Raw genomic sequence first — 26979 nt, 5'->3', positions numbered from 1 at the left:
AAAGAAGAGTTCTGATGGTAAGACTGTAATTTTGCCAGAGACGGCATGAAACTAGAAAATGAGCTACGGGAAGTATGATATCGTGAAAAGTGATTTTGATATGAACGTCTTGAATATAATGCAAGTGTAATCGAGAGTAATTGACTTAAATCGGGCAATGTTATGGGAATTAGATTAGGAAATGACACTCTAGAAGAAGTGGCTGAGTTTTCCTATATGGGCTGCAAAGTAACAATTGCCAAGGTAGAGAGAATATGAAACACGGTCTAGTAAATTGTAGAAGTTTGTTTCTGAAAAAGAGATATTTGTTAACATCGAACATAAATATAAGCATTGAAGTATGAATGTTTTTGTATGGAGCGTAGCCTTGTATGAACGCGAAAGGTGTAGGGTAAACAATTTATATAAGAAGACAAGACAAGCTTTTGAAACTGTAGTAATACTAAATTTGGGCCTTTACCTTTTAGTTTTTAATGCCTGGTGTTTTTACAATAATTACGGCTGATAGAATTAATGCAATTTCAACGTCAAAGATTTATAAAAATTACGGCGCTGAGGAAAAATCGAAGAGAAAAAGGTATTCCTTCCGATCTTTTTGAATCGAGTCCTTTTTTCTAGGTAATTAATTAATTTTTTTTGACAGAATGTGGACTTTTCTGCTTCCTAAATTATGATGTATTATATATGGATTTAATGACATTTTATAGCAGTAACTACTTAATATAAAACCATGAAGTGTATGTTTTGTGTACTCTTTGTCGAACAAATGACGCGAAGATCGGATGAGAACTGACTGCTGTTCTTCTCGCGGCATTAGAATTTCACGTCACCACAGAAAATTTTCATCGGGTCGACGGGTGTCTACGGCCAGAAGTAGAACGCAGCGGTGTCTAATGTCCTGAGGTAACCAACACATTTATTGTAACAAAATGAAAAATACATGAGTGGGTGTATGGATGTCAGTGTTTTTACCACTTTATATTAAGACCACGCTAAAGCCAACATTTATCGCATACATACTCAAAGTTTCTGAACACTTGGGACTATAAGGCACTATTTGATGTTAATAGACCAAGTAATTTTGAAGATATAAAGCAATAATTTAATTATCCTACGTTATGATACCTAAAAGAAGAAATTTATTTCATGAATTGTTTTCATGAACGTACAGTCAGTTGAGTCACATTTGTATTGAAAGTAGTGTTTATTTTGTGAGCGAGAAAAGTAATGGTATCTCTGACTTTGAAGCATATCGACAAAATCTATTTTAACTCAGTAAGAAGTGTTTTAAATAACAGGATAATCCGCTATCGGGAGGTTAAGGAAATATATTTAATTTTCACTTAGTCAAAAATAACAACGAAGACAGAAAACAGAACATGTTGAAATTTATATTGGAATCAAAGCACAAAATACAGAGGTCCAGTGGATTTGGGTAAGCTTTCTATTACACACCATCAATGGTTTAGCAACGCGGCAACCAACAAGTGCCACTACGACTTGAATACAAAATTCCAACAAGAAGTCGTTACACTTTCTCCTCCTACTGCACATGAAGAAGACGACCTGCATACTAATTAATTTATATAGTCTAAGTGGTGTTCTACATGTAGCTATACACGGTCGTCAAAACAATTTTAAAAGTGAAATGTCTTACCGTTAAATACCTGTGGTCTTTAATCAGAAAGCTGACTTGATACCTCTCTCCACGCGAGAGACACCTTGTGTTGTTACTACACATTCCTAAAAACAGAAATTTCGCCAAAATCCAAATGGACTTTTCCATGGTGTCTCACGTGTCCTCTGATTTCATCCCACCCTCCAGTTAAGCTATTCCATAAATTATTTATGTCCTCAGTTCCACGCAATACCTCATCAAAAGTTGTACGAGTTACATACACAAGAAATATTCAACTTTTTTCTGTGAACCACGTTTTTTAGTGTTACTACGCAGGGACAATGATTTTACTATACGTCCCTGTTATGGATCCAGTTTGATGTCTCATTAATAATAATAATAAAGAATCTCTTCAACGAAATGTGTAACATCTCGTGGTTATTGTATGGCAAACTGTAGAAAATCATATAAACACTGTAAGACATATTTCATAACCTAGAAATGACGTTTCAAATTACAGTCACCTTACCATTAGCGTCAGTTTCACAATTAATAAAATATATCATTAATGTTATATCTCGCAGGCGAATGATTAAATTAACATTTTAATTACTGCTTCACAGTGGTACCTGTATAGTTATGAAAGAGTGCAGTGTTTACTTTAGTTATTCGCTCTGAGTGTAGAGTTTATGAAGTGTCTAAGTGCATAGGACAAACTACGTTACAAAACTGCATATTTGACTTAAGTCCGTGTCGATGAGGAAAGGTCATGACTGAAGCAGAGCTCGGATATTCACAAATATTAACTTTCCACTCAGATCCCAAAGGGCCGGGAGAGGAACGAAATTGCCCTAGTCTTACAATCTTTGGTACGGTACCTTGAGTGTCAACGTTTGCCTTAGGGCTATAGAGAATTTTGACGTAATAACGTGATATAAATAAGACATTTTACGAGGAAATGATCATACTGTGTGAAACTTTGGTATGAACAGTTCAGTAAAGAAAACCACAAACAGCCAGTTTGTCCTAACTAGCATTCTGTTCTCAATGATTCCTGAAATGGAGTGGGCTGAGACAGAGGGAGGATACATGTTACAGTATGCTAAAATGTAGGTGGAGATCTAACATAGGAAATGGGAGGTCTACACAGAGTTGACAAGCAAAGAATATTTACTGCACAGAGAGAAGGACGGAATGATAAGGCGTGTTTAAACATTGATGAATAGTACACATGGTGAGAGAGGGAGTTTTATAGAGAGGAAAAAGTATTGGGGAGCACCGAAATTGGAATATGTTCGTTGCTGTGGTCTGTCCAGAGACTGGTTTGATGCAGCTCTCCATGTTAGTCTATCCTGTGCAAGCTTCTTCATTTCCAAGTAACTACGGCAACCTACATCTTTCTGAATCTGCTTAGTGTATTCATTTCTTGGTCTCCCTCTACGATTTTTACCCTCCACGCTGCCCTCCAATTCGGAACTGAAGATTCCTTGGTGCTTCAGAACGTGTCCTACCAACCAATACCTTCTTCTAGTGAAGTTGTGCCAGAAATTCCTTTTCTCCCCAGTTCTGTTCAGTACCTCCTCATAGTTACATGATCTACCCATTTAATCTTCAGCATTTTTATGTAGCACCACATTTCGAAAGCTTCTATTCTCTTCATGTTTAAACTATTTATCGTCCATGTTTTGCTTCCATACAAATAGTTTCAGAAAAGACTTCCTGACGCCGGCCTGTGTGGCCGAGTGGTTCTAGGCACTTCAGTCTGGAACCGCGCGACCACTACGGTCGCAGATTCGAATCCTGCCTCGGGCATGGATGTGTGTAATGTCCTTAGGTTAGTTAGGTTTAAGTAGTTCTAAGTTCTAGGGGACTGATGACCTCAGATGTTAAGTCCCATAGTGCTCAGAGCCATTTGAAAAATATTTTTGACTTCCTGACACTTAAATCTACATTCGATGTTAACAAATTCCTCTTCTTCAGAAACGCTTTCCTTGCCAGTGGCAGTGTACATTTTATATCCTCTCTACTTCGACCATCATAAATTATTTTGCTTGTCAAATAGGAAGATTCAATTACTACTTTAAGTGTTTCATTTCCTTATCTTCTTCACTCAGCATCACCTGATTGAATCTGACTACATTCCATTATTCTCTTTTTGCTTTTGTTGATGTTCATCTGATATCATTCTTTCAAGAAACTGTCCATTCCGTTCAACTGCTATTTCAGGTTATTTGCTGTCTCTGACAGAATTAGTGTGTCATCGGCAAAGATGGAAGTTTTTTTTTCTTCTATATGGATTTTATTTCCTACTACAAGTTTTCCTTTTGTTTCCTTTACTGCTTGCTCAATACACAGATTGAATAACATCGGGGATAAGCTACATCCCTGTGTCACTCCAGCCGGCCGAAGTGGCCGTGCGGTTAAAGGCGATGCAGTCTGGAACCGGAAGACCGCTACGGTCGCAGGTTCGAATCCTGCCTCGGGCAGTATATACTGGCAGAAGTAAAGCTGTGAGGACCGGGCGTGAGTCGTGCTTTGGTAGCTCAGATGGTAGAGCACTTGCCCCCGAAAGGCAAAGGTCCCGAGTTCGAGTCTCGGTCGGGCACACAGTTTTACTCTGCCAGGAAGTTTCATCTGCAAAAAAATTTGGATTAGTCAGAAGTTTTTGCTGAGCCCACCGACAAAATGTTACCTTATTGCGGAAGTCATTTCCATGAAGATCCAGGTGTAAATGAACATGGTAAGGATGAAATTTATGACGTTTAAGAATACGCTGTGCACTTGATTTTGACACACCAACTTCACGTTCAATTTGACGTGTGCTGATTTGAGGATTCACAGCTATGGTAGCGAGCACAGTAACTTCAGCACGTTCATCTGTGCTTGTTCTAGGACGATGTCGAGGTCTTGGATTTAAGCTTCCCGTTTCACGTAGACGAGATGTGAGACGACCAAACACCCGGCACGAAGGCGATGGCTTGTCAGGGAATCGTCTTCTGTACAGTCGTTCTGCCTGATCAGCATTTCGTCCACCTACAACAGGGTACAGTACAGGTATGTAGAGTAGGGTAGAAAACAGACATTTTAACTTAATAATCATAATGTTCGCTAACAGTACTATCAACAAATAATCAATATCATAACGTATTTCCCGTCAACGTACATTCTCCATAGATCAGCAGCATTTCTACCATATCTTCATGTGTGTACATTATACTGTACAGTATAAGTTCCACAACGCAACGTTTATTCACAATGTCTACTACCTCCGTGTCGTCACTAGATTACTCTGATGTACGACTACACCGGCAAGCGGTGTACTGCACGCCAAAGCAACAACAAATGGGATGTTCGGAGGGTGGTGGAGTACAGGAGTTTGCAGGGCTCGCAAATCATAAACAAGGCGACGTGGTAACTGTGGCAGTAGTGGGAACTACGCTGGACACTTGACTAGGTAGAGCCAGGCCCTGCGCGACAGGCACAATGGGTCTTATAACGCATTAGATAAACCTTATTTTGGGTATGCAGTATAAATAAGACAACCTGACGGGTGTACACCGATCGGTACTGGTTCATATTGTGTACGTAGATACGTAAAACGTGCAAGAGGGAAACCATTATATGCCTATGAGAGTTGATGGCAGCAGACCGTATTATTCGTTTCGGAACTCTTGTTAAGTATGGAGGTGTGATTACACATGTCAATCACATCGCGATTACGGGCAGCATGGGATTCACGCCTGAGCCTCAGGAGTGCGCTAGCAGCGCATGTCGGGTGTTTCAAGCGTCAACTTCGCGTCTCAATATCTCGGGATATAATGGGAATATTGCGATGCAATCGACGCCATTGTGTATATGCATTGTCATGCGATGGATTGCTGAAGAAAAAATATAGGAGGTCCATTTAAAGAAACATAAGTGAGTGTTAAAAAACACATATGCTTTCGTTTTAGAATGTTTCCAAATATGTACATTCATGGGCCCCAGCCCTAAATTGATACCGGTGAAAGTCGTTTTCCAATAGCTGTTATTGTTCCAAAGATATTTTGGGTGGACAAGGTAGCTGGGACACCCTGTATGTTACTTAGACAACACACGACACACACTTTGCCATAGGTAACAACTCCCACGTGATATTATTCCGTTGGGGAGCATCAAAGACGTTGGGTATCAGCAGCGGTACAACGTGGGATGGTTTGAAAGACATAATTTGCAAGGAATGCCGGTCCCTCCAAGATGAAGAACATCATCAGGGTACTCAGTGTACAAAGGCGGGTACCCCATTCGTCAAAACAAGGCATAAAGCATTTCGAACGCCTAATACTATAACAAGGAAAATGTTACATTCTCTTACAAACAGAAATAAATTATTTCGGAGTTAAAAGTGTAATCGACAGTTTTGCCCCACTGCAACATACAAAAAAAAAAAAAAAAAAAAAAAAAGGTTGAAATGGCTCTGAGCACTATGGGACTTAACATCCATGGTCATCAGTACCCTAGAACTTAGAACTACTTAAGCCTAACTAACCTAAGGACATCACACAACACCGAGTCATCACGAGGCAGAGAAAATCTCTGACCCCGCCGGGAATCGTACCCGGGAACCCGGGCGCGGGAAGCGAGAACGCTACCGCACACCCACGAGCTGCGGACTGCAGCATACAAAAAGTAAGTCCATTATCCTATAAACTTTTTTTGAGCATGTTCAGATAGCCTGCTCCAGTACGAGTTTTTCAGTGATAACATCGAAATGGAACAATTTTCTTTTTTTTCTTTAAAAAAAAAGAACTTTTTCGAAAGAAACGTCCAGTTTTAAGAGCTCGTATTCCCATCGGAATTTCTATAGTTGATTTCCTTTCCTCATGTTATCAGCGAACGTAGGTTTCGTCTTTTCATTTGTCATTTGCCATTATCTGTTTGCCTATAATGCATTTCACCCGAACCCACCGTTTCCGGTTTCCTCTCTGAAGAAGATACACAACTCGCGATCCCCTGGCATCACCTAGTCCGTATTGTCCGAAATCTACCTTGATATAATATTGTGATGTCTTAGTGAAACATTCACCAATTCGACACGCACTTCCTCTTCGTCAGAACCTAAGTTCATTTCTAGACATTGGAAGCAAGGCAACAGACATGTACATTAACGCATTTCCCCTGAAACATCCCCTTTGAACAATTGTACAAGATTGTGCTTAAACTGACACACAATATTTTTAGCGCAACGCAATCTGACTTTCAATAATCTCTACAAGAGAATGGCCCTGACTAACATTAAACTGTACTTTTCACAAATCACTTACCTCACAAAAATCTTGGTTACTCCCACTACTGCAATACAGCAAGCGCCACTACTGCCAGCTAAATAAAAGATTCAAACTATGGAAGGCACTAACTACTGATAGGGATAGTTAGCAAATGAAAGATATTAATAGAGAACAAACAATGTATTTACCTTTATATATATATATATATATATATATATATATATATATATATATATATATATATAAATATATATAGAGCAGTTCATGACAAATTTCAAAACTCCGCCATCTCTCTCCCCACATCCACCACTGCTGGCGGCTCACCTCCAACTGCGCAACGCTACGCGCTGTTCACAGCCAGCTGCCTAACACTACAATGGCGAGTATTACAACAATGCAAAGCAGCCACAGACTGCACACAGCACAGCCAGTGATTTTCATACAGAGGTGGCGTTACAAATAAAAAACCTAAACAGCCTACTTACACCCCTTACAGCTTATCGAGTCAAGTGACGAAGTTACTAGCATTCAGAAACTAAATATTTCAACACCCAATCTGCTGATATAAATCACTGCTTCCCGTTTTTTCAGTAAATGACTTAAGGCGAATCCCTCACCTTCGAGGACATTCGATCGTTCACCTTCCACATCGTCACGAAATCGATCCCATATTCCGTCTCTAATGAACTCGTCGTTGACGGCAAGTCTTACGTCACTCTTTCTTCATTTGTTGCGTTTTCTGCCCTTGTGCTTCTTCGCAACTTCGCGTCGTGCTACGCACTTCTACAAGGCTGTACTTCCTGAGATAACGGTGCGTGGTTGCTTCAACGGCTACGAGAATAATACTTGCTCCAGGCAGCTGTTTCTCCCCTTGCCTTCGTCTCCATTTAGCAACCATTGTCTTCCTGTCAGAGCCTGACGGTGCACGTGAGGTGGCTGGTGTACTGAAAGAAACCATCCGCGGCAGCATCTGGCGGCGAACGTGATTAATAGCCAGGCTGCGTGTTCCGGCTTACGGTTAATTACTCACCGCCCGTCGCCGGAACTTCCGCACGTCCTTATGTCTCACCGCACTTCGGATGTGAGTGACGGTGTCTCATTAGCGACAAGCAACCAGGCGTGCAGGCATATTTAATCATCCGATCAAAGTGTCTCCTTGGCTAAGTGCTCATATTTAGCTTCCAACGATCGAGCTACATGGAAGTTCCTCCGAGACCGGGACTGTCAACACAGCAACATCACTGGGAAGGCAATTACAGGTCAGATTAGTAACATGGTTTAGGGTTTCCAGTCAGAGTTGCTGATTCCGGCTTTATGTGCATTATTGTGATACCTGGAATACTTTCCCTCATGTCCTCGCTGTTTGAGGAACTGACTGTGCGTAGCAAATAATATTACGAGAGTCACAATACCATATTTCGGTGATATTTCGCAAAACGTGGCTAACATTTTCAAACCTTTTAAAGTTGATACCGCTTTTCAGACCAATAATACGCCGCGATTTAAACTAAGAAATGATTTACAGCAGGAAAGCGATAAATATGAGAGAGCTGGGGTCCATAAAATTCAGTGTAACACGTGCAAGGCAAGCTATGTAGGCCAAACTGGTAGGTCCTTTAAAGTACGTTACAAAGAACATAGCGATGCTTTCCGGCTTAGTGATTTCGAAAAGTCAGCTGTAGCCACGCATGCTTGGGAAACGGGACACCCCATGTTGGGAACAGATTAGGGTCTCGTTATTTTACTTAAACAGGACAAAGGCAAAAAGCTGGATATACTAGAACAGCTGGAAATTACGATACATAGCGTTGATAATCAGAACACACTGAATGAACAGCTAACTGTTGATACAAATAACTTTTTCAAACATTTCACTGGTTTCTTGTAGCAACTACATTTTTATCAATTGGCAGGATACCATCATTTCATGAGGTCCTTGGAACATGTATACGATATCTGTTTGTATAGACATCTCTGTGACTTCATTGTTTACTTGCGAGTGAGCTCACTCGCGTTTCAGTATCGTGTTTGGCTACGTGGTGAGTGGTATCAACGAAGACGCACAGGCGGTTTACGACGATATAGGAGAGAGCGATGAGGTTAGATGCTGAACACCATAGGCGACACCATTTGAGACTGTTTTATATTTTGACGACTATGTGGAGATGCAGCTGGGAAGACAGGGCTGCAACAAGGGAAGTAGCCACGATGTTTTAATTACATTATCAATTTTATTGTGCCTGGTGCATATTCCATTTTAACGAGTTTTAACAGGTTCTTTTACTTTTTATTATTCTGATGATGGAAGCTTGACTTCCGAAACGCGTCAATCTTAGTGTTTTACACTATAAACAAGTGGTTTAGGCGATAAATTTTTAACATTGACATTCACAACCACGACCTCTCAGCCAGTATGGATAAAATCAAAACGTCTTATGGTTAGGACCAAATAGTTCTATGTCCCCATTTGGCCATTAGCTACGAGAAAATCTGTTATATCTTCGTAGATGTTCATGTCCTGCCCTAACAGGTCGTAGTATTTACACAACTGACCCGTCGCATCCGTAACAGTGATCTCTCCATAGATGTCGATGCGACGATAGCCTTGTCTTAATAAATGAGCTCATAGACACCGCCGCTCAAAAAGGCATACTTGAGAAGTCCATCGCGATCAAACTTTAGTACAACATTGTAGAGAAGAAGTACGGGAACGGGAAGACAACTGCAAGTATCTAAACGCAAATACGTCCGAAAATTTCCTGGAAGTCTTGCTTCCGAACAATTTTCTAGGTTAAATGATCCGCGTCAGCTTTAATCACCGGTCATTCACCAGCTATCTTCAACGAACACACGTATGAAATAATCCTTATTTTGAATATTATGAAAGAATAGCAGGAGATATAAATCACATTGTCACTGCAATTGGCTATGTGTAAACCTGGCCGGCCGCTGTGGCCGAGCGTTCTAGGCGCTTCAGTCTGGAACCGCGCGACCACTACTCTCGCAGGTACGAACCTTGCCTCGTGCATGGATATGTGTGATGTCCTTAGGCTAGTTAAGTTTAAGTAGTTCTAAGTTCTAGGGGACTGATGACCTCAGATAGTGCTCAGAGCCATTTGAACTATTTTTACTGAGGAGCAATGCAATGCATGACGCTGACGACTAGAGTTACACGTCACATTGCTTTCTGAGCCCCACGGCAATGACGGGGCACGGAACGTTCGTCACAGTACGTGACACTACAGGTCTTACTAGTGCCAGCAGCCTTCTCTGGCATGGAGTGAGTGACTATTTCAGAGAAGTTTCATAATTCTTGACTGCGTGTTTAAACACATGCAAGTGCTCGAAAGCACACCACAAAATTAAGATGTTTAGATAGTACCGTTTCAGTTAAATACTGATTCCCGTGGTCCCTGAATGGAGCCAAGCTTTCGCGAAGTTTGATGGACAAGGTGTTCGAAATTTGAACCGTTTGCCTGAATGCATCGCATAATCGTCCCTTTACGCAGATACTCTAAAATTCCCTCCATATTTTGGATCTCCGCTGCGGCAACGGCTAAGTGAGGTACGAGCTCCATCAGGGACTCCACTGAGGTGCTGTAAGCTACTTCTTCATACGACCCCAAAGGAAAACAATCTAGTGTGTGAATCCGGAGATCCTGATGGCGAACAAATTGGTTAGCGTTGTAAGCAGGCTGTTTAGGTTTTTATGTTAGTAACGTCACCCAGCACTCTGCATGAAAATCACTGGCTGTGCTGTGTGCAGTCTGTGGTTGGTTGCATTGTTGTTCGCTATTGTAGTGTTGGGCAGTTGGCTGTTAACAGCGCGTAGCGTTGCGCAGTTGGAGGTGAGCCGCCAGCAGGGGTGGATGTGGGGAGTGAGATGGGGGGTTTTAGGAGCGGATGATCTGGACGGAGACAGTAAATTTGTAGGACTGGATATCATGAACTGATATATATATTATTACTTTTGAACACTATTAACGTAAATACATTGTTTGTTCTCCATCAAAATCTTTCATTTGCTAACTATGCCTATCAGAAGTTAGTGCCTTCAGTAGTTTGAATCTTTTATTTAGCTGGCAGTAGTGGCGCTCGCTGTATTGCAGTAGCTTGAGTAACTAAGATTTTTGTGAGGTAAGTGATTTGTGAAACGTATAGGTTATTGTTAGTTAGGACCATTCTTTTGTAGGGATTATTGAAAGTCAGATTGCGTTGCGCTAAAAATATTGTGTGTCACTTTAGTGAATGTCTGGGTACGTTCAGTTTTGCTCAGCTGTTTGAAAATCAAATAACATAAGATGTTTATCAGCACAGTAATTCATAAATTTTCTAAGGGGACGTTTCTGCGTCGTTAAATGTAAACCGATTTATCATAGTCTTGTAGTATCATTACCTCAAACGGTAACCTATTACATCGGATAGTGCAAGAACGAAAAAAGAGGAGCCTGGGTGAGATCGACAAGCACAAGCGATGAGGTACATCATCTGATGACGTCATCTATTCAACACTTCTCATCCACTTTTGGGACATTTCCAGATATTTACAGCCCTTTGTGTCCAGTTTTAAGTTATTTGTCTCAGAGTCATCTACGTCGCCTCAGGGGTTTGAAAGTTAATAAGAATTCCTTTGTCTATTGAATTCACTGACGATTACCTTCAACAGCAGAATTTAAAAAATGAATCAGAATATTCCATTTAAAGTACTTTTTTCCTAGATTATAAACATATTCCATTACAGTCTATAGAAATCGATCTTTTATATATTAAAGTCAGCAAATGCTCAACACTATATTACAAGGTCTAGAAAAGACTTTCTTATACTGGTACACTTTCTCTTTGATTGTATTTTCGTTGCAGCCCCTTTTATGGCATACAACTCCTCGATTTATTATTAATGAAGACTTCTAGTTTAGTAAATGTCCCCCCTCCCAACTATGAAAGCTGCCCGTACCAATGACGTCTCCTTTGTACCTATTACGTAGTCTTTCGTTTATTTTGAAATCTTCCGCTGTGGTTCACTAAGAAGTAAATGACAGTACACTGCTTCTACTTGGTATCCATTATTGATGTTCACGGGGAAAAAATCAGAAATATCTGATAAGAAAACCAATCGCTTAACGAAAAGTTTAATTTGAAGCATTTCAACCACTTATCGAAGAAAGTAACACCACATTTTTGAGGGCCAGTTGTCCCAGTTCTGTTAGAGACAAAGACAGTTCTGAAAATCAGAACGAGTAAACATACTCTATAATCGTGTAGTGATTGTTTTTCGAAATAATGGCTCCTCTATAAACAAGATCATCCAAACCGCTTTACCGAGCGAGGTGGCGCAGTGGTTAGCACACTGGACTCGCATTCGGGAGGACGACGGTTCAATCCCGTCTCCGGCCATCCTGATTTAGGTTTTCCGTGATTTCCCTAAATCGTTTCAGGCAAATGCCGGGATGGTTCCCGTGAAAGGGCACGGCCGATTTCCTTCCCAATCCTTCCCTAACCTGAGCTTGCGCTCCGTCTCTAATGACCTCGTTGTCGACGGGACGTTAAACACTAACCACCACCACCATACCGCTTTCACAAGTGTTTACCATCTGTTAGACATTCATATTCTTTTTAACCTTCCGTCTCTTGCTTGTCTCTGACGCATACACATTTGCTCCGTAGTACTGGAGTACATAATGGCTCCTCTGTAAACAAGATCATCCATACCGCTTTCACAAGTGTTTACCATCTGTTAGACATTCATATTATTTCTATCCTTCCGTCTTTTGCTTGTCTCTGACGCATACACATATACTCCATAGTACTGGGCCAAGTGGTTTTAATTCTGTCACTGACCCACTCTGAAGATGGCTATTAGCTGAAATATCGAGTCAAGGCAAATATCTGTCCCGGATGCATGACCGAAATTCGATGCAGTATAACAACACCAGTTTATGTACATTCTTATTCGTGCAGACGTACTACTACAAGGAGAAAATCCTGAATTCACTATTAATTCATGAAGTGTAAAATAGCATTTTTATAAGTCCATCTCTTGGTAGAGATAGCCAGTAGAGCAAGTTTAAGAATTTCTGCAGAGCAAACCTAATTTATTATTAACATAAAAAGTACCAACAATTTGACAGTCAGATACTCATGAATATTCCACGAAGTTTCGGGACTGCAGCTGGATGACGTAGGCTTCTTGCCACGATATTTCGAGTGACAACCATTCAGCCATCTTCGAATCACTGTTTTATACTGGAGACTGCCAGTTAACACCGCTAACTTAATTTCAGACATTGGCAAGGAGACGCATGCGCAAAGGCATTCCGATGTGTGAGTTACCTCTGTCCAGTTTCGTGACCTCATCGACTATTGCTCCATCTATAGTTTGCAGGCGCGTGCATAATGACGATATCTCAAGCGCACTCCCTTTCGAAATGCAGACTCGCAGAGATAAAATTCAGATGTCAAACCAATAAAATTTTAATAATAAAATATTTTCTTCCTGCAGATATTAAAGAAATCACCGGGTCCCTCGCTTTATCCTGTTGAATGCCGCCATCGCGATTAACAGGATCGTGCGCCAAAAGCACTCCTGCCTTCATTAATAATCGGATCGTAGAAGGATCTAGTCGAGGCGAAGATTTCTATGGCACAATAATTCAGACAATATTCTCTGGAGATATAATGCTCGGCCATGACTTACTGGGCTGTGAAAGGGAAGTATGGCGATCATCTTTCTCACGCTCTGGGCGTTGTCTGACAGACGCAGGCTTCGCCAGAGTCGCGTAATCTTATGTAGATTCCAGCTCTCCTCAATCCCAGATCGTCTCTTGCCGAACTGAAAAGGTTACAGGTCTTTGTAGGTGTACGGAAGATTAATTTTGACGTCATTTTCATTAAGATTTGCCTGATTTTGACGTAATATAATCGGGATGTATGAGGATTGCCCTTGATTCAAATCTCTCATTTTCCCAGATGAAATAGAAAAACTCAAACAGTTATCGAATAAAGGAGAGAGAGTTTAAGAAAAACTGGTTCACGTAACGGAAAGAGCACATGAAATAATAAAATATACTTTCAGTAAAAATGCATACGGAGAAATAAAAAGATTATGCATTATAAAATGACAGTGAAAACAGAATACTTCTACACGACCAACTAGAAACATTAAAGATAAATATTACGAGGAATGTTTTAGGTCCAATGAAACCCTAGCAATCATGAAAATTTAGAAGCTAGAGTAAAATATACAGAAATATGGACATGAAAACAGAAACGTTAGAGAATAGCAATCTGAAATTTGTGGACACTTTTGTAGAGAATGGGTGACAATAGGTTCACAGAACGAATGTTCGCGTATCTAAAACAGAAAATAACAGAAACTAACAACAACATCAGGTTACCCTCCATTCAGAGGCTGTTGCACTCAGTGACCGTTATTTTGATTTGTAAATAATAGATTTCAGCTCTCAGTCGTCCTTTGCAATTTTTATTGGCAGATCTAGATATACCAGATCTATATAACTAACCGATGAGTTCTCCACACAGCCCGCCTTCCGAAAACATTAGTATTCAATGAACTGTGTACAAAGCCAGACCGACAGGCATTACATGCATTGACCAAAAAAGGATAGTGGTATGCAATATATAAACCATATGAGTTAAGCAATTAATTGCAATTTTTTATGACATCATCTAACTATGTACCTGTTGTATTCTTAGCATTGAGAATGGCTAGTTTCTAGCTGAAATCTAGATCTGACAATAAAAATTCCAAAGGACGACTGACAGCTGAAATCTATTATTTAAAGACTCATTGAAAATATTTAGAAATCCACGCATAAATGATTATTCTGAAATTGACGCTTATGCGTTTGGCATAGGCTACATAGAACCACTTTCAAACTATTTCTCTACTATTCCATCATCAAGACGCACTTCATATAAAGGAAACTCTAAATCTTTCCTGAGACCTGCGATATCCGTGTTTTATAGCTATGGCCGGTTCTCTCTATGCAGTTGAGAGCGAATAAAATAGTCTGGAAATTGGAGGAGAAATTCCTGGAAAATATCTCACCGCAGTGGAAAACGGCTTTGTTTCAATGTTGGCCAAGCCATATTCGTGAATAATCGTCTCTAATTCGTAAAATTCAAAATGAGCTGCCATTCTCCAAACTTTTCTCATGTTCTTCATAAGTCCTCGCTTGTAAAGTTGCCATACAACGTAGCAACACTTCATAAGGCGCAAAAGAGTGGTGTGTCTCTTTAGTGGATTTGTTGCTCCATCTACATGTACTCTCAATTAAACAAAAGCTTTGCTTCGCCCGCCACATAGCTTTTTCTATGAGCTTATTCTAGTTTAAACTGTTCGTAATTGTGACCCCTAGGTATTTAGCGGAATTCATTAAAAACACAAAACGTCAAATGAGAGGAAGTAGCAGATAGAGATATTTTCAGAAGGGAAAGATTCCAAGGAAAATGAATAAGAAAACGGGTGTACTGTGATTTGAAAAACAGTGGAACAATACATGGTGAACAGAAGCTAGGATGTTGGAAGGAAGGGGAAAACCCAATAAGAAGAAAATAAAATTTTCGCATAGTCGCTAGTTGAACCAAAAGAGAAAGCAAAAGAGAAGGATACTTGAGGTAAATCATTTGTCTGGGAGACATACACGAAAGTGAAAGAAGTTTTCAAACACCTCGCAAGAAACTGAGATGGGCCGGGTGCTCAGTCGATCTGTCGTTAATGGCGGTATGACGCGTGACAAGTCATGGACCTCTTTAGAAACCGTTTCGGCCGGGAGCGGCGTCCCCAGTCCCCCAGCCGTAAGCTGAGTTCCCCTTTCAGCGCTCGGCGGACTCGGTGCGGCGTCAATGGCGGCGAACACGTTGAGGTTGGAGAGCCCTTGTTATTCCAGTTCGGTAATATTCTGAGTACGTTCGAGCACTACGGGCTTTCAGCAACAGCCAGCCTCTCTCGCGGCACCGCGGCGCGCACGGCCAATTTTGTGCATTTCGCCTCGAGCGCTGCCCGTCCGGGTGACGTAGGCGCTTGCGAAAGTGCCCACGCGGAATAAAATATCACCCAGAGTGTCCGTTGAAACGTAAACAAGCCACGCACGCATTTCACCTCACATTTTCCGTATTATTTGTTGCCTACCTCACGTACATTTGCGACGACTTGTGAATTGAACAATGGAAATTACGTACGATTTATTGGTCCTTTATGTTGGTGGCTTGGTTTCTCAATAACGTTTCTCAATAACTGTAGGGTCTTGTGAAACACACTTTGTACATCAGCGTCGTAGGAGAAGTAACATGAGATCAGGAGACACAGGATTAGCGGAAGTCATTCTATTTAGTATTGATGAGGGAACTATTCCATTACTCGCTTCTATTTGTTTGAAAATTCAATAAAATACCTTAACTTGGGTGGTGGATTTGAGATGTAAATCCTACTCCTTCAGGATGACGAGTGAAGCAAGTTCATAAAAAAAAGGCAACTTTACTGAGACATGGTGAGAGAACCAGTTTCATGAGGTTCAAAGGACAAGCAGTTCAGGCCTTAACGCCATAAAGAGGGCGGTTGGTACCCATCCTGTTACAAGCCCGACTGAACTCTTGGTTTCTGTTTGAAGACAGATCTGCAAGCTGACGCTTTGCAAGCCTCTTCATCTCCGTATTACTATTGCAAGTTACTTTTATTTGTACCAGATACCTGTTGTAAAGCTTTAGTCTGGATTATTCCTCCCCCCCCCCCCCCCTCCTCTACATCCTTATTCCACCCCAAAGCCCCCGTCCCATCTGAACACAAAGACACACACACACGCACACACACACACACACACACACACACACACACACACGCGCGCGCGCGCGCGCGCATACGCATCCACACACACTTCGAAATTTTTTTTATGCCTCAGAAGGTGTCCCATTGCCCGATCCCCTGTTTTACTTCAGTTGTGCCATAAATGTCTTTTCTCCCCGAGTCAATTCAGGACCTCTCCGTTCGTTAACAGGTGTACCCATCTAATCTTTAGCTTTCTTCCTTATTACCACACACAATTGCTGCATTAAATTTCTTTCCCGCTTATCGCTCACCTTTCACTTCAGTACAACGCTATATTGCAGGCAAATAATTTCTGAAAAAATCTCCAAACACTTAAATTTAAATAACATGTTAAAATATCGACCTTCATCAGAAAAGCTTTGCTTCCTGTTGCTAGTCTGTATTTTACATTCTCTTCTGCCAGTCCCTTTACTGCCCAAAAAACAAAACTCGTCGACTACATTTAGCATCTGTTTCCCTTACATAATTCGACTAGTCGCCACTTCCATTCTTTAACGTATGTTGACACTAATCTTATCAACTCTTCCCAAGCCCTTATTCATTTTGTTCAACTGTTCCCCCATTGTTTACCGTCTTGACAGCATTATGGGTACAATCTCCCTGGCTAGTCGATAAGTTTTTATTTATCGTCCGGAAATTAAATTGGATTTTCAGATTTCCCCTTGATTTCCTATACAGGTTACTCAGAATTCTGACTGGGCAAGAAGCCTGTGACCCACCACAATTCCTGCCTCCTTTTCACAGTCTTCGACTACTAGATCTAACGTCTGATTTCAGTACGGGTTATAGATAACCTTTCGGTCTCTGTATTTCTCCACTTCAATTTTCACTTTATAAGTGCATAATAATAGGCAGTACTCAAACCTGCAACTTCAACAACGCCGGGCGTCGTGGCCGAGCGGTTCTAGGCGCTTCAGTCTGGAACCGCGTGACTGCTACGGTCGCAGGTTCGAATCCTGCCTCGGGTATGGATGTGGGTGATGTCCTTAGGTTAGTTAGGTTTAAGTAGTTCTAAGTTCTAGGGGACTGATGAACTCAGATATTGAGTACCATAGTGCTCAGAGCCATTTTTTTGCAACTTCAACAACATTAAATGTAAATTTATGGTGTCAGCTGTTCAATATTTATTATTAAGGGCACTAATACTGGGTGATCGAATAATGACAATATTGACGGGGGATTTGAGGTTTCCTCTGCCACTTGATCAGACCCCATATTGCTCTTTTTTAGCACTAGCTCTAAGGAGTTTAGAGTGCTGATACCTGGGATGAGATTACTGTGAGCAAACGTTTGTTCCACCAAACTCTTCGAACCCTTATAGTTGTACCATTGTTACGATTCTCAGAGATCAGATTGTCGCCTTAAAATTCCTGGAAGACCCTATTCATGTCCGGCTGAGAGTGGAAAGACAATGAATTAATTTTTTTTGGAGAGTAAACAGCTACACCTGCTCACAAATCTTATTATGCAAAGATCAGTGATACGAACCTTATAAAACCCATTTCGTTTCACTACTATTTATATGAAGACAATAGCAGCACTTTACCTTCGACTCATAGACCAGTGGAGTTGGAAAAGGACTTAATTAAGGAAAAATGCTTTAAAGTATTGTCACAAGAAGCGAAGAAAAAATCGTACCCCCCTCGTCCGAACAGACCTTGGAACGGCCAACTGTACCGACCGGCCGCCGTGTCATCCTGAGCCCACAGGCGTCACCGGATGCGGATACGGAGGGGCATGTGGTCGCACACCGCTCTCCCGGCCGAATGTCAGTTTATGAGACCGGAGCCGCTACTTCTCAGTGAAGTAGCTCCTCAGTTTGCCTCAGAAGGTCGAAAAATCGTACAGCACAACAATAAAAAAGACCTATGTACTGTTACAGAAATTATGTCAGAATACGAGCCTCGTTCTGAAAAAGAATATTAAAACAACACAGCTGATAATAAGGACAGGACTGCGATACTTGTTTTGAAACTAAAAATAAAGTATTGCAGGGTTCGCAGGAGAGCTTCTGTAAAGTTTGGTAGGTAGGAGACGAGGTACTGGCAGAAGTAAAGCTGTGAGGACGGGGCGTGAGTCGTGCTTGGGTAGGTCAGTTTGTAGAGCACTTCCCCGCGAAAGGCAAAGTCCCCGAGTTCGAGTCTCGGTCCGGCACACAGTTTTAATCTGCCAGGAAGTTTCATAACAGCGCACACTCCGCTGCAGAGTGAAAATCTCATTCTATTGCAAGGAAATCATACTCTGCTCTTACGTTCTTTAGTCGTAGTCGGCTCCAGTCGATCCCGCTGTATCAGAGTAATCGATCTCGTCTTACGAAAGATTTCTGGATAGCGTGCCTCGTGAGATTTCTCTCTGACCACACGAGGGCAGTGCGGCGAAGCCCACGGGAAAAATGCATGAGTCTTCCGCCAGTACGGCTAGACACAGCAACGCATGCGCAACCAGTGGCCGTTGGTGGTGGGGTACTACATGGATTTTCTGCTGTACATGCCCCTGATCGGTTTAGAGTTGATTCGTTGCTAGCATAACGACCATGTTAAAGGTCAGGACTATAACTGCAACAAAGTGACTGCACGCCGGTCTTTGTCTCTGGTGAAGATTTGCGTTCGAAAACATTGAACGCTGTGTCCCCTGATATCTAGTTGGCTCCTGGTCGCGCACCGGTTATAGCCACACGCCGGTTGCGCTTACAGTTAAATGATCTGCTCTCTCTGTGAGCTGTTGGTGTTACTGTTTAGTGTGAAACAAAGTCAGGCTACGCTTATGTATTTTCAGGCCACGATCTATTGTCTGCTGAAGGGCTTTTTTTAAATATCACTCTACACTTTGAAAGGTAACCCTGTTGGGACTATTTAAATGACTGAGATTGTAGGCAAAAGTTACTGTACTAACAAGATTTATTTCCCCAAGACAGACATTAAATATGCCAAACAAGTTATGATTGAACACCGTAGACAACTAATATGTGATTTACACTGGACTAGCATCCTGGGTGGCAGAGACAGTAATAGTGGAGTGAGTCAAGTACTCTGGCCCTAAAAATGTGGATAACGCAATCTGAATTGATCTGACGCTAAGAAGACATTGATTGATCAAAAATAATGAAGTTTCTCTACACAGGTTGTAACACCTCCGTTGAGTCCCGACCCGATCTGATCGAACAGCAGCCCAATATTTATTATTAATATCACCGTGTACCTAATGGGGCAGGTAATCGGAATTGACTGCTACGGAAGTTGTTACTTTCCAGTTCGTCCTGTTCAATACTGTAATAATAAAATGTCTGGTAACAAGAAAAACACCAATACAGTTTCACTAATTACGAACCTATATTCGTCTCAAAAACACAAAAAAAAGGAGACAGCCACTGCCTTCGTCATACATATCTAATTACGGCTAATCTCAGCACAGGCTTCTTCATTTTCCATTATCGTCACACGCTAATCCATCACTGCATCCAACACTGCAATCCAACACTGCAATCCAAGGTGATGCCGGCGCGGTAGACGCGAAACCAAATATCGGCCCTAGAAATGTCACTGATCACTTTCGTAATAATACTTCTTCGCCTTCCCCGTATTAATCTAGTACAAAGGGGTTTAGCCACGGCGATGGCGACTCCCTTCACCGTTAAAGCCTTACATTTCAACAAAGACCTCTACACACCTCTACCCGCAACATGGCACTGGCTGAACTCCACACTCGCTCTCGCAACACGACACAATCGATTGTTCGCCCTATCGACCTGTGCCGAGTGCAAATTTATAGTAAGGGCCTACGGACCCCTTACAAGGTGCAGCTGTGAGCAAGTGGCGATTGAGACCGGTACACCCTGACAATACCAGAGCGGCAGTACATTACCCTGTTTGCTTCGTGCGGCGACGTGACCTGCAGTAGACGAATGTGTGTGGTGGAGGTGAGACGTGGAGGCGGCACCTATGAATCGATTGCAGCCACAAAAGAAATGCTAAAATTTCACGATCTAGCGATTAGGCAGACAGATCGCAATTTACTCTCTACCAAAGCCATGAAATCACGGTAGATTTCAGTTTGTGACACTCCCGTTTGCTCGTCGTACCAAGGACGAATGTGGCTCACTTATACGACACAGTGTACAAGGATACCAATCACCAAGACTGGTAAACCAAAAACGAATAAGTGTGCCCTCGGCAAACAAGGAGTCCGAGACGTATGAAGTCACATTGTCGGTACTGTAAGAACTTCACCACAGGCTCCCAGTCTAAACTAGGGGTAGTGTAATAAGTCCTCTGCTTTTTACGATTTACATAAGCGATCTGGTTGATGGTGTTGACAGCGGCCTTAGACTGTTTGCCGATGATGCTGTAGCCTACAGGAAAGTAGTATCACACGAAAGTTGATCTATGAGGATTTGCAGAAAATAAATGCGTGGTGTAATGACCGGCAGTTATCTCTCAATATTAGTAAGTGTAACCTGCTGCGTATAACAACGCAAAAATCCCCATTAATGTACGAGTACAAAATAAATGCCCAGTCTTTGAAAGCGGTAACGTCCGCCAAGTATCTGGGTGTGACTATTCGAAATGATCTCAAATGTAATGATCAGATTACACAAGTAACGGGTAAGGCGAACATTAGGTTGCGGTTTATGATAGAATCTGGAAGCGATGCAGTCCTTCAACAAAGGAAATTGCTTACAATACGTTAGTTCGTCCAGCGCTAGAGTATTGTTAGTCTGTATGGAACCCTTACCAGTTGGGTCGGATTCAAGAGATTGAGAAGGTCCAAAGAAGAGCGGCAATATTCCTGACTGGTACTTTTAGCCATCGCGAGAGCGATACAAATCTTATAGAAAGTTTGAAGTGGGGCACACTTGCAGATAGACGGCGCGCTAAACAGAAGGGGCTGCTCACTAAATTCCGAAATCTGATCTTCACCGAGGATGTTGAGCATATATTGTTACCACCAACTTTCAAATCGCGCTATGATCATCATTCAAAGATAAGGGAAATAAGAGCTCGAACTGAGGCGTACAGTCGTCTTCCCCCCCCCCCCCCCTCCCCCCCCGCGCGCGATCCGTGAGTGGAACAGAGGGGGAGAAATAAGACTTTGGCGCGAAATGTGCTCTCCACCACACACCGATTGGTGTCTAGCGGAGTATATATGTAGATGTAAACTACTCGCAAATGAGGTTAGCCTCAGGAGACAGGCCCCAAATACCAGTCACATATGCCCGAGCATCGACCAGAAGAGCTTACCAGACCAAAGTGCCGCATCTGAGTGCTTCGCACCTCTCCAGAAAAAAATTCCGTTTTCCCATAAAGAGCACGAATGACACCGCCTTCACGCCGTTGTGAGCCAGTCACAGGGCTCTAGACGTGCTAAATCTCCCCTCCCACACGACAGCACAAAATCATGTCGAACCAGGACAAGAGTTGAGAAACCTGCGTCTCTGAAAATAAAGAAACCGCCAATTGGGCCTACTGGCTGTTCTAAGTTTTCGCAAAGGGGGAAGGGATAATTTTTTTTTTTCGAAGTCGTGTCTTTTTGCACGTGAACAAGCCAACGGATACAGTTTCTTAAGATCTTTATCGAAATTGCCTGTATCTTAGAGCAGGGCTTAACAACTGGCCGGTTTTGAGCGCGAGTACTCGTGTCTGGTCAGGCACGTGCTCACGAGCAGGTGCAAGGTCGCGGAGTAGGGAGAGAGGGGAGGGAGGGGAAATGCGCGCGCACGTTTGAATGTGATCTCGCGTTCTTAGCAGATTTAACTAGCCATCTGAATGCTTTGAACATTTCGCTACAAGGTAAAGATCTGCTAATTACTCATTTCATAGATCGAATACGAGCTTTTAAAATGAAATTGACACTTTGGGTGAGTCAGCTGGAAACAGGAAACCTAGCTCATTTTCCTAAATTATCATCCATGCAAGATCACAAAGACTGTGAACGTTATTCACATAGTTTAGTTGATCAGCGCTTTCAAGATCTGACAGCACTAGACAGTGATTTTGATCTGTTCTCTCTCTATTCAGCGAATATTTAAGAGATTCACCCTGAGCTGCAGCAAGAAATTATTGACCTGCAGTGTGACAGAGAATACAGAGACAAATTTCAGAACAAGAAAAACATTTTGGAATTCTACAGCCACTTCCCTCGGGATAGATTTCCTCATTTGCACAAACTGGCGGCTACAATAATATCAATGTTCGGTTCCACGTATGTTTGTGAACAACTGTTCTCTGCAATGAAATGTAACAAGACATGCCTGAGAAACGCATTGTCTGATCGAAATTTAAACTGCACGCTGCGCCTAAAATGCACAAGAACAATTACTCCGAACATAGGCGCAATTGTAAAGGGCAAAAAGTACAAGATAACCGAGAATCCCACACTTCAGTGACACCTTTTATTGTGTAACAGTTCACAAATTAATGCGAATGTAGAGGCATACACTAAGCTAATAAAATTATGTGGCATGTGTACATTCTCCATTATTTGTTTCATTTGTCGCAGTAATAATTCGTGAGTGATATCCCTGCAGGTGGCCGCGGATTTACATTGACTGGCGGCAGCTGTTGTGTGCCCCACGTGACTTTCCCCACTCTCCGCTCGAGTCCGGTAGTGGGGGTAGCGTGCTCGCGCTGCTCCATGCTCGCGCCTTGCTGCTCACAGCTTGCTCCGCGAGCACGTTTGTTGTGAAGCCCTGTCTTAGAGCTAGTTAGTCCTACCTATGAGGTGTAATAAAGATTCTATCTCCAAACGTTTCTCAGACGCCGATTTTTTCTTATACAACCGAGGCGGCTGGAGGAAGTGGTTCACTGGCCTATGTGCACTATCAGTGAACATGAAAACAGGTGAATTTTTACTACGCGTGGCTCTCCACACAGTGCCCAGCTTATGACTCCATTGTCCAGACGCGCTCCTTCAGACCGTCGCCCCAGCCCAGGTTTCAGCTGGCGCCGCGGCAGGCAGCGCGGCATTGTTCTGTTGGAACCCTGTCCTGATGAGGGGCAGCCCTGCCTGCCCTGTACAGCTGCGGGCCTGTCCAACAAGATTTACCAAGGGATGGGCTCACTGCCAGTTGCCGTCAACTCCCAACATACCGTTTCTATAAGCTAAGAATCATAAAAATAAATCATGCTTTTAGCGCTCTAGCAGGCTGTATCAACTTCTGTTCAGGCCATTAATTTTCTAGAGTCTAGGTGTGTCAGGTTGTAAAAAAATCTTTAATAATTTTCCATATGCAAAAAAATAGTTGAGAGAGTGACTTGTCTCCTCTCAACTTCACGGAATTGTACTAATTGTAGTGATTCAGATAACGATATTGCTAATTGTTATCAAATGCTGTCATGGAGAACCTGACTGAGTATTTATACTTGTAACTAGTGTGTTCTTGTGTCAAGAACAGTCCTCACTATTGTTTACAAGTGTCACTCTGCTGGTTTCTGTGCAGTTTGTGCTGGTTTGTATGGTGGCGGATTTGCACCCGCTCTGTTACGTAACTCTTTCGACTTAATAAAACTCTTTTTTGCATTAATACAATAAGTATAAGTCTTGACTCAATGAAGAATCAAGTAACGTTACAAGAAGATGAGCCATTTTTTCCCTAAGTTTTGTTGTGCTACCATATTTGGTGCAAACAAGGGTAAAAATATCATCCTCTTTTTTAGATTTGCTAAAAACATATAATATTATTTGTTGTCGTAACACGTCAGATTCCCCTCCAACACATCGCTGGATTAGAATAAAAGTCTTATGAGAATCTTAAATTTGTTTTACGGCCACCAGATCTTATCACTGCCGAACCCCTGCTTACCTTGCTAGGCAATTCATTAACTCGGCTAAGTTCTCCCACTTCAATTAGAAGCTATAGCACTGTAGTGGGTTCTTCAGTGCTTAATTTTCAATGATCTGTCTATCGTTTTATTTCGTGGGGTAGGCTCGTTGTCTTTTGTGGGATAGAGTGCTGGTCGTGGATCCTGTTTCTGATAGAGGAACTTCCACTAGTGAAAGCCTTGTGTTTAGTCAGGGTTTTCTAAACATTGAAACAACTATATTCACTAATATTTGCACACACTGAATTGTTAAGATACTTCTGCCATCAGCAGTATCGCAAAACCGAGCGAGGTGGTGCAGTGGCTAGCACACTCGACTTGCTTTTGGGAGGACGACAGTTCAAATCCGCGTCCGACCATCCTGATTTAGGTTTTCGGTGCTTTCGCTGAGTCGCTTCAGTAAAATGCCCGGATGGTTGTTTTGCAAGGGCACGGCCGACTTCCTCCTCATCCTTCACTAATCCGACTGGACCGATGACCTCGCTGCTCTGTCTCCTAATCCTGCTCCCCACTCCCCCCCTCCCCCCCCCCTCCACCGAAATCAACCAACGAACTAACCTGTATCACAGAAACACATTAACTGTATTTAAAATAACCTTCCAGCCAAGGCGGTTCTCTTCACAAACATTCCTGCTCAGACTGTCAGTCAAAACTGCTCTCCAGCAAAGGCTATGCACAAGGGAGAATAACAGATATGTAATATAAAAACGAAGAGTTTACGACTTTGTCGATAATAACCGCTGCTACATATATGCTAGTACTGCGAACGACTGAAAGAAAGGGGAAACTACAGCCGTAATGTTTCACGAGGACATTGTAATATCCACGACAATACGTTCTAGCCAAAAGATGTAAAAATGAACTAAGTGTTCAAACTTCAACAAATATTATCGATACTACGTATAAAAGGACTGTATCGTGTAAAAATGACGATAGTTATTTTATTATTTCTGTAATAATTTAATTTCTGTGTGAATCAAAATTATTGTCAGAGAACTACACTCATAGACAACGACAATTATAATCTTTTTTTGTTATCTGTGATAATTGTGGTTCAGTTGTTCTTCCTGTGGTATCGGATGAACTGTTCGGTGTGAGACGTGTGCGGTCTGTAAAGAGAAAACCTGTAACTATATATACTGTTAATTATTATTTGAAAAATAGAGTCGCTATTGTCTAAACGTGGATTTGTATTTATTGCAATTATAATCCAATCTAATTAATGTTTTTAAGTGTTAATTTTCAGTTCCGCAATTAGGAACACAGCCATTAGCGCTAGTAATTTGCAGCGGAGTTTACTAGTAGCTGGTATAAAAAATATGTCGGTATTTATCATTGAAAATGATTTTAAATGCTAAAGAATAGAGATAAAGGGCTTAAAGACTTTTATCTATATATCTTACCTTGATAACATAAATCGAGAATAACAATAGACAAATTGACTATCGTCTGTCTGCCGCTATCTTAGCAAAAATATCTCCGCGGCAGTTTTGAATCGAGAATTTTAAGAAACATAAATGTTGTTAGAAATAAATGAATGGAAATAAATGTGCACCGGTGATCCCGAATCTGCTTTAACTGATAGAATTCAACTTAGATTGAATCTTTAGAAATAGTGTTCACAGCACATTACGTAGTATCAATTTCTTATTTGCTGATCTATGAAGCTTAATAATTTCTGACGATTTACATGAAATATTTTAATACTAGGCATACGTCAGTGTTGTGCGCGGGTAGTATTTTGTGACTAAATGTTCCTTTTGCTAGAGACAAAAGGTTCCATCTTACGTAACAGTTGTGTAAAATCTGATAAATGATATGCAATTTAGTGCCACTCACACGACTTTACAGACAACATTTCTACACAACGTGAAGTGGAGATTTCTTTAGCAGAGTGACAAATATTAGCCGGTATATTCATATTTGAGATCAAACTAATTGTCACGCTGACAATAGGTAACTGGTTTTATATTTTCTTGATCTACCTGAAATATCATTTATAAGTCATTAAAGTCACGAAATACTATGAACCGGTTCCGCCACAACATGCATGGCGTCGTTTTGGGTAAAATACTCCTGAGTTAAAATAGTCCTCCAATCTGATCTCAGGGCGGGTGTACCGATACACGGCACAAAATATTAAATCGTGCGACGACAAGTCATACACAAAATGAAGTAAAATGAAAATCGTAAAAAGGAATTCTGAAAATGTGTCTGCAGTTAGCTGTCATAACGGTAATTTATAATGAAATGAAATAATAATGGTTCAAAAAGACTGTATAAGATAACTGTGTAGGATCTTTGTGGTGAAAGAAACGAAAAAGACCAGCGTTATTACTCCTTCTCTGATCTAGTCTCGAAGCTAACGCACGCTATGCCGGCTATTTCGCATTGCAAGTTGTAATTTTTAAATCATACATGGTAATTTATGCT

Source organism: Schistocerca nitens, chromosome 1, assembly GCF_023898315.1.
Source record: "Schistocerca nitens isolate TAMUIC-IGC-003100 chromosome 1, iqSchNite1.1, whole genome shotgun sequence".
NCBI lineage: Eukaryota > Metazoa > Arthropoda > Insecta > Orthoptera > Acrididae > Schistocerca > Schistocerca nitens.
Note: the sequence above shows the minus strand (reverse complement) of the source record.